The 14,298-nt window shown below is 38.7% G+C and overlaps 1 protein-coding gene across 1 annotated transcript in view; it reads left to right on the forward strand.

Annotated features, from left to right (window-relative positions):
- The first annotated feature begins 7,595 nt into the window (after positions 1–7,595).
- The window catches only part of mctp1a (multiple C2 domains, transmembrane 1a), a 189,247-nt gene continuing 182,544 nt past the window's right edge, over positions 7,596–14,298 (forward strand). Inside the window, exons 1-2 of the mRNA XM_070546081.1 lie at positions 7,596–7,749; positions 12,776–12,949. The gene's annotated coding sequence lies outside the window, so the exon portion shown is untranslated. The remainder of the gene's footprint in view (positions 7,750–12,775; positions 12,950–14,298) is intronic.

Here is a 14,298-nt window from a genome sequence, read left to right on the forward strand (position 1 = left end):
ATTTTTAATTTAGTATTTGTTGACTGTTATGTTAGCATTTGTGATATGTTATTTTACCGAGTTAGTACAAAAATGGGACTGCATGGGGACACGGTTGGCTCAAAACCAAAAGTTTGCTGGTTTTTATCCCGCCTCTAGCTTTTTTATTATATAGTTAGCGTGCTTTCCCCATGCAGGTGTGGGTTTTCTCTGGGCGCTCCAGTTTCCCCCCTACACTAGTGTTGATTTTTAGACTTAGTTAGTTTTAGTCAACTAAATCTCAAAAAGATTTTACTCGACTAAGATATTTGTTTTTTGTTTTACAAAAATTAAATACGTATTAGTTTTTAACAAATGAATCTATATGTTAGATGTGTACTCTGAGCTACTTTCATAGCAAGACAGAGATCGGGTTTGAAATCGGGTCATACCAGACTTTAAATATGGGACCCAATGCCTGAGCTTTAAGGGGTTAGACTGGGGTGTTAAAACACCAAATAGTTCCCAAGCGCAGCTCACCACACACCCCCTCGGGGATGGGTCAAGTACTTAGATGTAAGTTCACCAGTGTGTGGTGATGACTGTGGGATTTTAACACAAAATAAATGTAGGGGTTTCTTTACTTTAACAGAATGGTCTCTTGGGGGGGGGGGGGGGGGGGGGGCAATCTATTCTACACAATCTTTAAGGAGAATATAGCTCAAATATAACCAATCAGAAAAAAGATGGAAATGCCGACTGTAACGTGCAACGCTGTAGTTTTTTTTTTTGCTATCGTCAAAAATGGCGTCTGGCGACAGCGCAAACGTCTTTTTTTTTTTTTTTAGAAGAAAGGCTTTTAACGCTTCTACTTGTTTTTTAAAGAAAATCCCAAGTCATTTAGAACAGAGGAAAGAGTTGCAGCAAACTCTGCTTCAGTCTCCATGTTTATGACAAACTTGGCGTTGTGACCTATGGTTGTGACGTGTGACGTACGCTGCACAGCACTGATTGGCTCGGTTAGAATTCTCAGGGGGTGAGGTTCTTTGATTAGGAGAGTCTCCTGACCCTATCTCTGTGCAGAATTAAACAGATGAGGAGTCTGGCAGGCCAGGCTAATCCACAATAGTATACCCATCACCCAGAATGAACAATTCAGCTATCTGAAATTCTTCACTAATAATTCTTCCTAGGACAAGCAACGTAACATTTCCCATTCGTATTGGGTTTATAGCTCCTCCTGTCCACAGTTACGTTCTTCATGTCAAGAATGAACATTGTGGGTTGGAGAAACTGATCTCTTCCTAGGAGAAACTGTCATTTCAGATAGCTCTAATTCAGCTGTTATCAGTGTAGCGTTAAGAATTGATTACATATAGTAAATTATCAATAAGATGTGATGTTTCATTTAAATATGAAATATCAACCTGGTTGGTCTTTGAATTTTTAATCAGAAGACTTTAGTTTCTTTGACTTATTCAGGTAACATACACTTCACATTAATTCAGACAGAGTCAAGAATGTAGTTATAACAATGACTTTAATTCTGTTTTCCTAAACTAAATGATTGTACCTAACAAAGTATGAGTGAAATGATGGAATGTAAGCTAGTTGTGTCAGCAGAACCTTTTGAGTATCATATGTATATACATATACATATATATATGTATATATATGTATATATATATATATATATATATATATATATATATATATATATATATATATATATAGCTTGTGAAGTCTGGGTTGTAAAATCAGTTTGACTGTATGGTTTGACAAGCTAAGCTTTATTTAGTATAAAACCATCAGATGCCAGTGTACAGAGTCTATGATACCCTTGCATGTGTCACTCCCGGCGGTCTGGAGGAAAGGCAGCCCGAGTGGTGAATTCACCGGGCATCGAGACCACGAGAACCCAAAGTGTTGTAGCTCCCTTTAAATTAAGCTTTCACCGGCCATAAGATGAAATCAGGGCCTGCGGGTTAGATGTCTGTCTGAGGTGTTGGGTGGCTCTTAAAAGAGCCGTTGTGTCTGAAATCACTCGCAAGTGTTGCAGAGAGGCTTTGACGTTGGGCTCAAAAGAATGGATGCTCTGAAAATGCTTGTTCAGCCGATTGGCCTTATTGAGTGAACGTCGAAGACTAACTAGATCAGGAAGTGATTCCTGTTGTTGTCAATTTTGCTTATAAATTTGGCAAATCAGAATTTGACAGGTTTGAAGGGCATTACCAAAATATCTCAGAAATTATGCCTTCCCTCAGATCCTCATCGAGGTTAATTCTCAGTGTGAAGTGGAAATGTTTTTTACACTTTTGTGTGAAGTGAATGTTAAAACCTATTATGATGTATGAGTACACTGATAGATTCACTTGTTAAATCAACAAATACTGATCTGGTTTAGTTTAAGATCTGAAATTAATCATTGGAGGAAAAATATTCATTTTAACACATCATTGATTAATGCACACATTATTCAACCACTTTGGGATGCGGGACCTGGACCGATGCCGCATGAGCCAGGCCATTCCAGATGTGAAAGCGGCCAAGGGCGTCAGTTTGTTTTCAGAATTGCTGGGGACAATAACCATACACTTGAGTGGGGTTTAAAAATTGCTGGGGACAATAAAGTAGGCTAGCACAGGGGTCGGCGGCTCTGGAGCTGCATGCGGCTCTTCCATCCATCTGATGCGGCTCTCTGTGCTTGTAAAATAATGAATGGATATTTAAATAAAAAGCTTTATATTTTACTGCATTAATTTTACATCTGTATGCCAATTCTAAATGTAAAGATTGTCTGCGTAAACCTGAACAGGTCCAACCCGGTCTTACTGTGAGACCGGGTTGACGCGTCACGCTTGTGCGTAATCATATGCGCTTCCTGAGCTGGAGGATGTCAGATTCTGGGCTTCTCCTCAGACAGGTTCCTGGAAGCGTCGCCACATTGGAGACAGGAACAAGCACTATTCAGCCAAAGTTTCATGATCAGGTGTGGCAGTGTGAGTGTCCTGTCACAGTGTCCCGATAGATAATGCGCCCTGGCTACTTGGCCAAGGGGATGTCCCTTTGGCTGACTGGTTAGAGCGTATGACTCTCACCCGGGAGTCTTGGGATTGAATCCCGCCCGGGCCCTCGTTTCTCCACATACTGACAGATGAACTCAAGGATGTTGGTTGTTTTGAAAGAATTACCCCGACGCACACTGATGCGCATGGATGAGCTGACATTTTAATCGTTACATACATCGCAGAGGTAACTTGATTCCCATCAGAACATCAGAGCTTTATACTGGACACTGTGTTCAGCGCGGCTCGGAGCGCCCACGGTGGGCAGTGGGCTGAAGATCTGAGGGGTTCGCAGCCAGAACCATGGTGCATGCGATGATTTCCTCCCACTGAAGCGGTCTGGAAACCCGGTCTCTCTAAGGGACGTGTCACTTGGAAAAATGTTCTTTTTATGAAATTATGAAACTTTGGCTGAACAGCGCTTGTTCCCGTCTCTAATATGGAGACGCATTACGCATCCAGTCTGAGGCAGAATAGCTCTTCAGCTCAGCAAGCACCTGTAGAGACATTTGATTACGCACAAAGTTTATGTGGAGCAGAAGTGGTCGGGCCACGGCAGGTGAAATGTTCCTAGCCTACATGAAGTGTAACATTAATATGTTACTGGGCACGCTGGTCTGGTTGGTTGGACCAGTGTTTGAAGTGGAAAACACACACACACACACACACACACACACACACACACACACACACACACACACACACACACACACACACACACACACACACACACACACACACACACACACACACACACACACACCCCAATTAAAATAATGCTGATAGTGTGGACTAGAAGACAGGTGATGATTTACGTATTTAAATGATGATCAGGCTGCTGTAAAATGTAATCTCCATCCAGACATAATTATCCTCTATTCTTTCTCTAGTTGCTCTGCTCTTGTCTGGGCTGCAGCGCGCCTAACTAGCGGCTGACGCACATTTACGCATTTGGAGAGGTGGGCTGGATGCTTTGCTTTTACTGGAAGATGGTCCACTTAACGCATGGGTGTAGACTACATATTAATGACAAATGAATGAAAATTAAATTGTGAGTTTTTACTTCGTATTTTAGAAATAAAAATGACGGGGGAAAACATTTATGACGTATTTTTAAACAAAATTTTCTAGCGCGTCCTGCCTGCTTCACTAAGTCACTGCTTATTAAGGTCCGTCCAGAATTACCGTGGTCCACCCAAAAATGAGAACCTGGCACCGCGCCTGTTATAAACCTCTGCAAATTGTTGTTCTTCACTTTATCAAACTCAGACTTTGTACAGCTAATGTCAAGATGTAAAATTATGAATTCAGTCAAGCTCTTCCGTCCCTCCCTCTCCTGCTATCCTGGAAACCCGACATCGGCTGTCAGAAGCAGGAGGTGAAGAAGGAGATGAGGCAAACAGAGTGAGTGCGACATAAAGAAACCAGACTGGTGTGGAGGTGAGCAAAACAGAAGGAAAAGTGTGGGTGTTGAATCCCCCACGGGTGCGACGCCCATGCGAGCGACCGGTACCGGCTGCTGTCACCTGGTTGTGAGCAGCTCTCTGCTGTCTGAGGGTAGGCCCCGCCCACAACTCTGCAGCTGCTGCGTTGTTTTCTTTACTGTGGGAAACGGGTAATAATGGCTCTTTGATGGGAACAGGTTGCCGACCCCTGGTATAAGATCTGAGCTGGTAAAACTAAAATCCTCATCAGCAGGCTTTTTTTAAAGTGGGGGGGACACAGCTGCCAATCACAAATTTTGCCAGGGACATATCCCCGGCGTCCCCGGTTTAAATGACGCCTATGAAAGCGGCACATGATAATGAGGTGATGTTGGGGTGAATACCCGAAAATCATGATATACCACACCATGACCGAGCTGGATGTTTTGATGTAACATCCCTATTTTTCATTATATTAAAATTCTTTTTTTTTTGTTTTTGTTGCCTTGTGATTTTTATCTTGAGAGGCGCTTCATAAATAATCGTTTCTTCTCAGCATTCTTTTAATACTGTTTCAGATTTTTGTATAATCGTTTCTAAACTGAATAATAAAATGACTTTCCAAACAAGTGTAACCTAATAGGGAGAGTGATTTTATTTATTTATTTAATTTATTGTAAACTGCTAACAAACAATAGTTATGATTTGTCATACATTGACAATAGGAGACCAATCATTTATACACCTCATTAAGGTTAATTTAATGCCTAAAAACATCCAAAAGATTCAAAACACATAATAGCTGCTGTTACTGACACATCTGCTTGCTTACTTGTGTCTTTTACTCACCTCTCCTGTTGTTTCTTCCCCTAAAATGAGACGCTGGTTGCTTTACCCTTTATTGTCCGTCTTCAAACGTTAATTTTGCACTCAGCAAAAACAACCACCAAGCTGAGAATCAAAACAATGTAAACTACTATTGATGGCTTTGCAGTGAGCAGATTCAATATTTATTTTAATTTGATGGGCTTGGATTGACAATATTGTGAACGAAATGTCAAAACTGTAAACCATAAACTTGAGTTTGGGTGATTTTCACAGGTTAGGGGTTCCCAACTGGGTACAAGTCCAGAACTGGTCTGTGTATTGTTTAAAATCAGGCTGCATAGAAAAATGAAAACATCTTTAAATTTTTTTTCACAATATTTTTCCTGATTATACAATGGTCTGTAAGGGTTTTTATGTTGAAAATGACTTAAGTTACTTGTATTACTTTAATGGTAATTTAAGTTAATAAAAAATTGTGTGTAAATTGTGTGTACTTTAACACATAGTACAAACATTCATTTGTGTTCATTTAATGTTTTCTAATCTGTAATGGCCTGTGGGCTGCACCATTACACTTGTTAATAAGCTAGCGGTCTATATGGTGTGTGTCTCAATAATACATGGTTGCCAAGAGGTAGAAGCTGGAGAACTGATAGGTTTGGGATATTAAATATTTTAAATGTCTGAGTATTTTTGACTCTCATAAATTATGCATCGCACTTGACCTCCATCCATTTTTTTTCATTCTTTGCTCAAAATAGAGAGCAGATAAATGATTGTTTTGTACCAAGGCCATAGCAGAGTGGTGATTCGTGGAGTACCTGTGAGCTTATTTACTCAGGAAGGGGTTTCCTCTTTTGTACTGCAACTGTCTACACTGTAATAGAAGCTAGAGGCTGAAAACTTGACATAAAATGTTGTGAATGTGTCGAACTTTAGAGTTTGAGCTTGTGAGACAGGAGAACGCACGCTGAGCAGCTGCACTTTGAGCTATGTTTGTTAGTTGCTTGCTACTTTTGAGCTTGATAGCAGCTACATGCTGCAAAGGGAAAAATAAATTCAACTGTGTATAGCACAAGTGAGCATCAGTTAACTTTCTTTCTGGCTTCCTGTTAAGCAGAAACCTTTCTGTCATGCATTTCCCTTTATGCTCATTGCAAAGGACATACGCTTCATGCATGTTTGTGCAGTGATGACAGCTAGTTTCCAGCAGTGATGGCCCACCTTTGTGGTCCTCGTGTTTGAGCAGCTGCAGTCCCTGATGAAGACTGGTCTCCACTGAGGTCATTTCCTGTTGCATCCGGATTCAGAACATCTCAGCTGACCCCACAGACCTGCAGACGCTGCTTTTAACTCAACACATCACTCTCTAAGCAGCAGAAGACAAATAACATTGTTGCAGTATATCATTACAGATTAATGGATTATCTGTATAGTGTCGTTTTATGCTGTTACAGAGTCTAGCTGCTGCCTGTGTCTTATTAGAGCTGTTGAGCTGCTATTCTGTTCACTTCTTCAGAAAGTCTGTTTGCTCCTGTTCTGTTTTATTTTTAGCTCATTTGACTACCTACAAAAATACCAGGAAAAGAGGAGAAGAACAGCAGGGTGTACTTTGGAAGTCTGATCCAAAGGACATTTGGTTTCTAGAGTTTTGAGTACAAGTGGTTCAGAAAAGCATGTTTTGCTGAATTAACTGTGACTTAAAAGGGAGAATGTTTTGCTATGGAAAATATTTACTAAGAAGCTGCAATTGAATTTTGTGCTGACCTGCTCCTGCCAGATTTGATAGCTGGTATACAGCTGAATAAAAGATATCTTTTCCTCCTTTCCCCTCTCTGCTGAAAGCTCTTGAGACATTCACTGATGCCTTATCTCTGCGTCTTAGCATTTCTCTGCCAATCTGATCAGCTTTTAGTTCAAGTTTGACAGAAAGACATAAGTCTTTATTGTTTGTATGTGACTATATGAGCTGCAGGAAACTCTCAAGGTCTGTTTTGGATCTCCATTTAGTTTTTTGTGAATGAGGTAGTCAAATTAGATCATTTATATTCAAGGTGGAGCAGCGAGTGTTGGGAAACACACACACACACACACACACACACACACACACACACACACACACACACACACACACACACACACACACACATTGTTACTGGAGAGCCTTGTTGTGCCTGCTTATTTTCTGACCTTTACTCTTTGTGCTGAGTCAAGCTGAATGCACAACTGTAAGACCTCTTATCAGAGCTGGGAGTTATGGCAGTGACCTACTTTCTTTGCATTTTCATTTTTTTATGGCACAAGCTTGAGCATTGGCCCACAGCTAATGTGCTGCCATCGCAGTGATATAGCACCCTGGGCAGCCAACAGATCTGAGTGCTGGTTGAATCGTGTCTGTGTGTGTGAGTGTGTGTGTGTGTGAGTGTGTGTACGTGTGTGTGCATGTGTTTGTGATGGCCTTCAGATGTATTAAGGTAATGGAAAGCTTAAAAATATATTACATAGATTACAAATCTTTATCCAGGATTTTAGCCTTTCTTACTTTTTTATTAAGGCTTTGTGAAACTCATTGAATATGTGAATCGTTTTGAGTTTGCTTGCATTTTTACCATGTCATACTATGCTGAGACAGAAAAATAGCAACAATAATTTAAAGGTGCAATAAGTAAGAATTCTACAGTTAAATAACCACTAAACAGTCTAATGTCTCAATCATGTTGGACAGAAGGTTACATAGAAACAGATTTCCTTCTCAGCCGACAGCATAGGAACGTAGTCATTGTTTATAGTCTGACTGGCCTCTAAACTCTGGTTCGCGTGCCAGTGAGCCTGTAAGTTTGCCAAGTCTTTAACACAAACACTGCGGCTGCATTTGTAATTTGACTCTAGAGAGCATCAGGGTTGTGGACAGAACGGAAGCTAGGAAAAAGAGCAACCTAGAAGTAATTTTTTGTAAACCTAACCCTGGCTTTCCACTGGAGGGCTAATGTAATAGATGTGATGTAACTACTGGTTCCCTTCTCATCAGGAACATTTCAGATGCTAAATGAAATCGAAAGTGTTCCACGAGTTGGTCTTGTGACATCATGAAATGACCGTAGAATTGCAGGACCATGCGTGATTTTGTACTACACATCCAGGATGTGCCCACTTCTTGGCTGGTGGAAATGCACCTATTGTCTATAACAACAGCTAATTGCTGCATACCATGCTTCACGGACATTATGGGACACTTAAGCGCCCGTTAAAAAGGCCTGGTAACAACTCACGCCATTCTTTCTGTTTTACTTTAAAATCAGGTCAAGAAGGCTAGAGGCTGACGTTGAGCTCACAATGCTAACAGTGCTTTAGAGAACTCTAAAAATATCTCTAGCTGCAGTACCCAAATTTGACCACAAGATGTCATTCTTACTTCATGCACCTTTAAAACGGGGGCGTGTCAGTCACGCCTCATTTAAACAAGGATATAAAAACAAGAGTAACCGCCTCAACAACTATACTACTAAGTCTATTTCTGGACAGACAGAATATTTTGAGTAGTAGTCAGTGTGGATTTAGGGCCAATCATTCAACATAATTGGCATTAATGGAATTAATGGAATTTATCTCCACAGAAACTGATAGGAAGAATTATGCAGTAAGTATTTTTGTTGATCTTAAGAAAGCGTTTGACACCATAGATCACACCATTCTGTATGGAAAACTTAGCAAGTATGGAATCCGGGGAATGGCACTTGACTGGATCATAAGTTATTTAAGAAACAGGCAACAATATGTACAGATACACAATGTTAAATCAGACACATGTGATATTTCATGTGGGGTTCCTCAAGGATCCGTTTTAGGCCCTAAACTGTTTAACATATATTAATGATGTCACAAGTGTATCTGAATTGTTGAACTGAATTTTATTTGCTGATGACACAACGTTCTTTTTTGCAGGGGACAATCTAGAACATTTGAGAGAAGCAATTCAGTCAGAGCTAGTAAAACTGAAACAGTGGTTTAATGTCAATAAACTATCCCTGAATCTCAAGAAAGCTCATTTTATGGTATTTGGAACAAGAGGAGCAAATAGTGGCATGTCATAACTTATAGAAAATTTTAAAATTGAAAGAGTGAAGGAAAATGTGTTTCTAGGGGTCATAATCGATGAAGATATTACATGGAAGCCACATGTTAATGGTGTAAAAACAAAAATAGCAAGAGCAATTGGTTTACTGCATAAAATAAAACAGCATTATGTCAAGTATATAATTCCTGGATTGCACCATATATGACTTATTGTATTGAACTCTGGGGAACAATATATAAAACTCATCCACAATCACTTTTGTTACTACAAAAATGAGCCATAAGAATCATTACTCAGAGAAGTTATAGAGCACTGACAGGTCCATTATTTGCTGAGTTAAGAGTATTCAAGTTTCCAGATTTAGTGGATCGTAACATATTAAAGTTAATGTATGAAGCTCACAAAAAATCCTTACCAATAAATATTCAAATGAAATTTGGAAAAAGACAAAGTTGCTACAATTTAAAAGGGTACAAGATATTTATAAAACCTAGATTTAGGACTAAAAAGTTGGAGCGCTGAGTTTCTGTATATGGAGTCAGGATATGGAACAGTCTGGAATACGTAATGAAAGAGGTCAAATCAAATATAATGTTTAAACAGAATGTAAAAAAACTATATGTTAAGAAATTATATGGAATAATCTTGAGTGTATTTTCCTTTTTAATTTTATTTTTTCTGTATTTATCAGCAATAATTTCTAACAAATGTGTTAAAACTCCATTCAAGGATTGTTAGTTAGTGGCAAGCTGCTTCTCAGCTGTTTTAGTAATCTTTTTTAGTGAGCATATCTTTATTTTTTGCCAAGGGTGTGAATGGGGCAGATTACATATAAGATTTTCTTCTATCTGCTCCTTTTCATTTAAGTATTGTAAGTTATATTCATTCTTTTTATTATTTTATAAAGTGACTATGTTTTTAAATGAAATAAAAGTTGAAAAAAATAAAATAAAAACTGATGCTGTCACCATCATTTTAAGGCTCAGTAAATACGGAGAAAATATTTCTGAAGACTAGTAAATGTTACTCAGCATATTTATAAATATATAAAGAAAATATTTTAATACAATGTTAAACTCTGCAAAGACCCTTTGAATAGGTTGCTGCTAAGTATCAGACATATTTATAGAGATGGAGGGAGGGATGATGGCAAAGGCATGACTCACCTCAAGTTCACGCACTATCTTGGAGGCGGCTAACAAGGCTGCATAACCATATCACTGCAGCATATGCAGATACTCTCAGAACAAATTTGTCTGTGAAACTAATTCAAATTAAAGGTATTATTAACGTATACAACAAATCTGTCCATCACATTTTTAACAGGGTCTTTTTATAGCAAATTTCTTTCAGCTTTTCAAAATAAACCACACAGAACATAATGTAAAATCCCCAACCCCACTCACCCTGCTGTACAGGATCAACTAAAAAGAATAAAAAAAGACAGAAATCAGGTTTTCATGTGACGCCAAATTATAATACAAACACAAATCTATTAAACAAATAAAAGAAACATCAACAGATACACTTTTAAAATAGGACAAATAATATTAAAATCATCCACTGTCAATCACATTTTATGAAATTATTCTGATACAATTTGATCATTTATTTTTATTTCAACATGTGCAAAGTTTTGACAAACTTATGTGTGATAAACATGGTGTGTTTAATTTGTTATCAGTGGATTAGTTTCCTTCCTTTCAGTGCTTTTAAGATTTCTCCAAAGCCTGCATGCTTTCTGTTTATCAGATATGCATGTCTATTTGTGTGTGTGTGTGTGTGTGTGTGTGTGTGTGTGTGTGTGTGTGTGTGTGTGTGTTTGAGACGTAATATTTTTTGCATAAAACATTATGCAGTAGCTAATTTCTGATTTGCTCAGTTGTAAATCTGTGTAATTTCCCTGCAGACCACTTTGGTGCTTCAGAAGCTGCACTGACCAATACAGTTCATCAAAACTCACTCAATGTTCACTTGATTATTTGTGACTAACATGCAAAATCTCATTAAATGCAAGAGAGGAATTACTCCTCTGTTCTCTTTTGGACCACAAACGAAGCATTAGTAAGAGGTAAACTCCCCTTTATCCATGTTCTTCTTAAACGTATAGAGAAGGCAGGCGAGCAGAAAAACAGGAATTTCAGTATGAGAAGCTGCAAATGTGATGATGTTTCTGATCACAAACTGCAACATTTATATACATTGATCAGTCTAAGCCAGGGGAGATCAGAATGGTTCTAAAATGGGAGTTCAGGTTTTCTCAGTGGTCTACTGCTGCTCTGGGTGTCAACCAGTCACACCTGCAGTCCATCCTCCATAAAGCCACTTGCTGGTACCAAACTGATTAAGTGACCCTTACTACACCCTTGGAATGACTCAGAATTTTCCCTCTGAAAATCCTCCTTTTCCATAAGTGCACTTAACCACACCCCCTACCACTCTTCCTCTCTTCTTCCTGGGTTACCTGGATCCATCTCTTCCACTCAGAGCTTTGAAAAAATACCAGTAAGAGATTAGAACTTTACGCTGATTCATATATTTCCCACATACCTGAAGCTCTGGATTAATTTCCCCTCCTATTCTAAACCAAGTAACCCATTCAGATGTTTTCTTGTCTTTAAGAGAAGCTGTGCAGTTTGTACATCATTCTTTGATGACCTTTACACCCAAGATTCATGCAAAGTCCCAGCTCTTGCTTTTATTTCTTGCTGATGCTTCATGTTTTATATTTTATTTAGACTTTCTAAAGCTACTAATGCTTCAACTAGTGGTTTCTCCGGTGCCTATTGGAAGAAAAGCCCGATCTCTTATATAACTTGAACATTTTTGCAGCCAGTTCACATTAAATTCTTTTACTAGAACTTGGCACCGCTTTAGGTGTTAACTGAGAGATAATTTACTTTATTTCCTCGTTTCATTGCAATAAAATTAACCCCCATTTGATGCTCAAACCGTGGAAAAAAAGCTTTTAAATGGCCAAAAGTTTATCTTCTGGCATTAAAATGAGAGAACACACAGACTCTGCAATGCAGCAATCATTTGATTTAGCTCGACTCACTTTGTTTAGGCATATTACTTCATCATGTGCAGAATTAATCATCTTCTAGCATTCATGTGATATTTCAGATGATTGCCTCTAATCATGTTAATGGTCAATTTGCTAAAGTGCAAACAAAGCAGAGTATTTCATTTTTGTTGCCCCTCTTGGGCAGATATCGGCGTGGATCTCAGGAACAGAACTCCAAATGCCTCCAGAAGTGATTCATTAATGGCATTTACCTGCACTTTGAGATAATACTCTGACAGCTAATTACAAACACACACACACACACACACACACTCGCACATACACACACTATTTGCCGCATTACTGAACAGCAGCTCTTAATCTGTGAACACCATGTCTGTATATTTGCTTTATTCAGATGGAACAAGATGAGCTGCAGCTGATGAGAAGTCAAGGCTGCTTTATTCAGACATTGCACCATTCCATCAAATGTGATCAAATCAGCTGGGAGGTTGTGGTCATGACTGTGTGCCGGTGTTATGCACATCAAATGTGATGAAAAGAACAGAAGAAAACAAATAAACCTATAGAGGTAAGAGGCAGCAATTCTATACTAAATAATTAGGAATGTTCGATATCATCATTTTACCATTAATATTGTTGAGATTGGCATTAAACTGAAATACTGGAAAATATTGATACAGGTTTTCAGGCTTTTAAAGACATGACTTTGCATTCCCTACACCTGTTATACATCAAACTCTTCGGCTACTTCTCCTCTTTTTCAAAATGTTAAAATATGACAGATCTAAGATAAAGTTGTTGGGGTATTTGGCGCAACTTGTGAAGTAGAAATTTGCCCTGTGTAGTGAATGTACGCTAGCAGCATGTAGCTACATGTAGCTAGACAGCTAACAAACAACTTAAACAAAAACAAGAATCTTCACCCAAGGCTGGCTTTTCTAATCTGAAGATATTTAAAAATGTTTATCACTATAGCTACGAAATATAGAAAATGAAAAGAAAAAATACATTACTATAATACACACATCTCAGCTTACGGAGAATGAGATTCAGCTGCTGTTGGAGACACTTTACTAGCTTAAATTGAAGTAGTTGTTATTTTGCACAGAAAATGTTTAAAATGTAAGCATGCATGAAAGAAGAAATGTGATGTTGACAACCCAAAATGTTTTAGTTTTTTCCTATGTGTGTGTGTGTGTGTGTGTGTGTGTGTGTGTGTGTGTGTGTGTGTGTGTGTGTGTGTGTGTGTGTGTGTGTGCATATCCATATGTGGGTGACGGACATGCAGTGACTCCCCAGCAGCTTGCAGGAATGCTCCCTGGCTTGGGCAAAACACTCTTGCTGGTTAGCTGTCATCCCCTCATTGATGCTAATAACGGACTGCAGCTGCACAGTCAGCATCTTGTCTTCACTGCTCTAACTACGGCCCCCTTAAGTAACCAGGAAGCACCATCTGAAAGTAAACAGGAAACCAAGGCATGGATCAGTTTAGTTTTTTTAAGTTACAAGGACAAGAACAATATTTTGCACATAATGACAAATTTAGTTCATTAATTCTAGATGGAAAAAGTCTTTTGCAGATTACTTCAACATTAGTCAATTGGAAGTATGATGATGTGAAAGTGATGGTGAAGATATTCGGAGGTCTCTGCTTTCTAGCTCTTTGGTTGTGTCTCACTGTCTGCTACCATTTTGGATTGAAGCTTAATTTTAATCAGCATGACTCACAGCTGTGTTAAAAACCCTTAACCTTATTTTCACCCCATAAACCCATTGTAGTCAAGTTTATACCTTTTAGAAACCAAACTGACTCAAATAAATAAATCTATTCCAATCACCTAGACTGTAAACTACAAGCTCTCTGGGTAAATGATAAATGACCCACACTTAGTGACTTTCAGAGTCAGAGGACTCAAA

The sequence above is a fragment of the Nothobranchius furzeri genome, chromosome 17, assembly GCF_043380555.1.
Source record: "Nothobranchius furzeri strain GRZ-AD chromosome 17, NfurGRZ-RIMD1, whole genome shotgun sequence".
NCBI classification, from domain to species: domain Eukaryota; kingdom Metazoa; phylum Chordata; class Actinopteri; order Cyprinodontiformes; family Nothobranchiidae; genus Nothobranchius; species Nothobranchius furzeri.